General features: G+C 35.5%; 1 long non-coding RNA gene across 3 annotated transcripts; it reads right to left on the bottom strand.

The window, feature by feature from the left end:
* Positions 1–827: 827 nt before the first annotated feature.
* LOC111242129 lies at positions 828–3,580 on the bottom strand. Of its 3 annotated transcripts, XR_002668990.1 has the most exons (8): positions 2,994–3,580; positions 2,646–2,886; positions 2,439–2,486; positions 2,227–2,315; positions 2,069–2,100; positions 1,885–1,989; positions 1,582–1,815; positions 828–874 (listed from the first exon to the last, which is right to left on the bottom strand). It is a non-coding gene; the product is annotated as an uncharacterized LOC111242129 (long non-coding RNA). The 3 variants fall into 3 exon arrangements; XR_002668988.1 differs by having other exon boundaries at positions 2,646–3,580; XR_002668989.1 differs by lacking the exon at positions 2,439–2,486 and having other exon boundaries at positions 2,646–3,580.
* Between the last annotated feature and the right edge of the window lie 533 nt (positions 3,581–4,113).

Below are 4,113 nucleotides of genomic sequence, written 5' to 3'. Positions count from 1 at the left end.
AATGCCACTCTCTAAAACACTTAATACCGCTGTCACCGGTAAGAAAGCTTATCTTTAACTACGAGTTCATACGATTCCTAGCATCCCTAATAATTAATTCTGAAGCACAGGAGTGTGTATGCAACCAACCCTCATATTACCACATATTCCCATGTATAGGAAATACTACCTTTGGGAGAATTTCCCAGTTCTAGATTTTCCCGTATGTTCCCATTTCGACAAGGTCAAGGATCATACCATCGAATGAGTTAAACGATGTATGCATTGAGCAAAGAGGAAAACTCTAAATTAATGAAGTAAGCATATATTAATGAAAAGAATTAATTCAAATACAAGAGAGTTTAGAGGTTACATCTTCCCCAATAACATATAAGGTTTAGTTCCCCATCGTCATGGAGAAATGAGGTGAATGGAATGAAAGAATGAAGATAGAAACCCTAAAAAGGAGAAAAGGTGAGCTATCACCATCTCCAAATCTACCCCCAAAGGGGTGAAAAGAGTGTTTCTGTGTCTAAGCCATCAAAAGATGATACATTCTCTAGAGTGTCTAGGCCTTTAAATAGGGCATAAAAATAACAGAAAACAAGTTCAAGCCCAAACAGATCATAAAAATAACATAAAACAGGTCCAGGCCCGCATTCAAACCGCTCAACGCTCAAAAACGGCGCTCAGCGGTTTGCCTCAAAACCGCTCAACGCCCAAAACTGCCGCTCAGCGCTCTGGTCAACTGGTTGACTTTTATAGTTGACTGATTGACTTTTTTGGTTGACTGTTGACTTTTCTGGTTGACTAGTTGACTTTTCTGCATTATATTTGACTTTTCTGCACTGCAACCCTTGGTACTTCAACCTTTCTTTCAATTCATTCCAAAAACCTACAAAATTAAGGGAATCTAATGATAAAATCATAAAACATGTTCTCAACTCTTTTATTCACAAAACTAAAGAAAAATCATGAGTCAAAGCAAGTTTCTAAGTCAACAATGGTGCATTTGATATCAAAATTAAGTATAAAAATAATGCTTTTTCAACCGTTATTGGATTAACAAGACCTTGACACAGAACAATTTCAAAAATCTGCATTATTAACAAATCTCTTATTTTATAAGTAAGAGTAAAAGAAAACTAGACCATTTTAACAAGAATGCTTCAGTCCTGATTGTTTTAGCATTGCAACATATTCAAATGAAACTTGGACCACGACAATTGCTTTCAGAGAATGTTCATTGGAAGTCATTGATATCCGTTTGCAAAGCCAGATTGTGGTAATAAAAAGAGGCACTTAATCTTCTAAAGAAAATAAGCTTCAAAACGATAGATAATTTAGACCATAGTCCTAGAGACTGATAACTAGCACGTGCAAGATTCACTTTTAAACTCCTCTGAAAAGCATCTACCTAATTTACTCATATCCTTTACCTCACCACATTAATCCAAAAGATTTGGAAGAATTTAAATAGTAGTAAATACAATACATGCACATGCATATGTTTATTAACTGTTTCCAAAGAAGAGATTTAATTTTTGATAACATTTAGATTAAGAGTGTTGAATCTAAACCGATATAGAAGCTAGATCTGACCTTCAGGGCTGATTGACGAACTTGTTAATTGAAATCCAAACATCTGCCCAAAATATTATCCCAATATAACTGAACTATACCCCCACATATGTTTGTATCACCGGCACCAACAGCAACAGGTACACTCTTTCCAGCTCCTACTATGTAACCAACAACGTTATCATCATCTTTATCAGTTCCCATTTGGCTTTCAGCATCCAGAAGATACTCGTACATGTTTTGTAATCCTTGAATCTGATTTACAACAAAAGTTTTAGTATATACCAAAGTATAAGTACACATCTATCAGGGAAAATATATTACCTTAAGGCAAGTATCAGCAGCAGAGAATAATGTTTCCTCCAGTATTTTTCCAACATAACTTTCCAACATATATTCTAGCCTAGCAATTAAAACAAACCCGAGTGCCTACAAGAGTTACAATAAAACATCAATACACTTTCAAAATTAAACTGGGATAAGAACAAAGTTAACAAATAAATCATACCTGCAAAGATCTAACTTTGAAACCAAAATCATCTGCAGATAGAAAGCATGTGAAGTTCAGAGAAATGTATATAGACTTCAAGATCTTTTTAAATAGTTCTTAGATCCATCAATATTGTGCAAAAAATATTTCTAAATCTTTTATAACAAGTAGCTCACAGAGAAATGTTGCGATTGCATCATTGGTACAACATTGTCATGAAGTTGTTCTTTCTGGTGCATATCCATAGCATAATCTGCATTACCGCCTGCCCACAGAATATGGCAACAAACAAATATTGAAATCAATTAAGCAACTTTGACTCAATATAACTCGGTAAATCAACACATGTAACCAAAAATAATTAGAAAAACACAATTCTCATTTCCACCTGGGCAATGAAAAATTCTTCAGCGCAAACCAAAAAGTAGTTAATTCCCTTGCAAAAATTGAGACAAGAAAGCATACTCACTAAATATATAATAGATAATTTAGATGCTTATCTTGAAACAGAAAGCAGGGTGCATATAAATATATCAAAACCAAATAACGAAACAATACTGAGAATAATAAAGGTATAGAGAGTAAGAAAGCCAACGCTAATTATGTAGTTGCATTGTTCTCATCTGCAAAATCTCCTTTCTTCACCTTGTTCCTTCTGCGGCGACAAATCTGGACCTCCTCGGCCAAGTTGGCCAAGTTAAGCATGTGGGAAAAGGACTGGGCAACAATAATAGAGCCCCTGCATCCAAAATAGTTATCATATTTCAAAGTTCTTCCAGTTTCTTAGGGTCACGCTTTCCTTCATACTCAGCTGAAATTTCGTACACTTCTTGAACCTGCACAAAAACATTTACATAAATGTCGAAGAGAAGTGAAAGAACATAAATTTCGGAATATTTTATGATAAATCACTACAGCCTTCTCCATCGAATCCAGCGATTACATTCTCATTTTACCACGTTTCACTGATTCAGCCGTTGAATCTTCCTTTTCCACCGAACACACGACTTAATTCGTATTTCTCACCGAACAATTTTCCTATTTTTCACTCCTCTACGAATCCTTCCTACTCCTGGAATATTATCACGAACCTAGGGTTAATGAAGGTACTCTCTCAGCGTCGAACTACGGCTCCAAAACGAACGATGAAGGTGATTGCTTCGTCAATGAAGGACAACGAGATTGCTACGTTGTTATGCGACGACAGTTCGAGAGAGAGGGGAAGAAGCAAGGGTTCGAGAGAGGGACAATGAAAATAAAGAGGACTCGAGAGAGGGACAGCGTGAGCGAAGAGGGCTCGAGAGAGATGTGAAATCGCAAGAGCTCTAGAGAGAGATCAAATAGGGTTCGAGCGAGAGAGAAAAGCTTGAGGGTTTTGAGAAGAATAGGGTTCGAGGGAGAAAGAAAAGCTCGAGGGTTTTGAGAAGAATAGACTTCGAGGTTTGCTTCAGGTTGGCTTCATTTTTTTTAAGTAAATTATTCTCCCAATCCGTATGTAACATCAGTGGCTAACACATGAATATAATTACATATAGATAATTAGAATTATATACGGATTATATCTATAGATAATTTTCCCTCTACCACGCCCTAACTTTACATACGGTTTTTATATACGGATTTGCCGTATGTAAAAATCCGTATGTAATTTTTTTTCAAAATCCGTATATAATATCCGTATGTAATACATATATTATATACGGATTAAAATCCGTATATAATAATCCGTATGTAATAGCCTTATTTCTTGTAGTGGGTGTTCTTAATTTTTTGAAGAGATTCAGCAGGAAGAAGAAAAAGAAAAGAATATCAAGCGAGAAGAATATCAACACCTACTGATTGATGTTTGTTGGGGTCATCCCAATTGTTGTAAAACATTTTTTATTTTTAGTTTAGGTTTATTTGATTTTGGACATGTAACTTTTTGGATTTTTAAACATTTTTTGGGTAGCATCTACTGAGGGATGCTAAAATTTTATATGTATCTACTGAAGGATACAGGTAGGCACACCTACTAAAGGGTGTTGGAAAGATATGCACTTACTGATGAGTGCTAGACAGGT

Source organism: Vigna radiata, chromosome 7 (genome assembly GCF_000741045.1).
Source record: "Vigna radiata var. radiata cultivar VC1973A chromosome 7, Vradiata_ver6, whole genome shotgun sequence".
Taxonomy (NCBI): Eukaryota; Viridiplantae; Streptophyta; class Magnoliopsida; order Fabales; family Fabaceae; genus Vigna; species Vigna radiata.
This window is presented reverse-complemented; position numbering and strand designations above follow the sequence as displayed.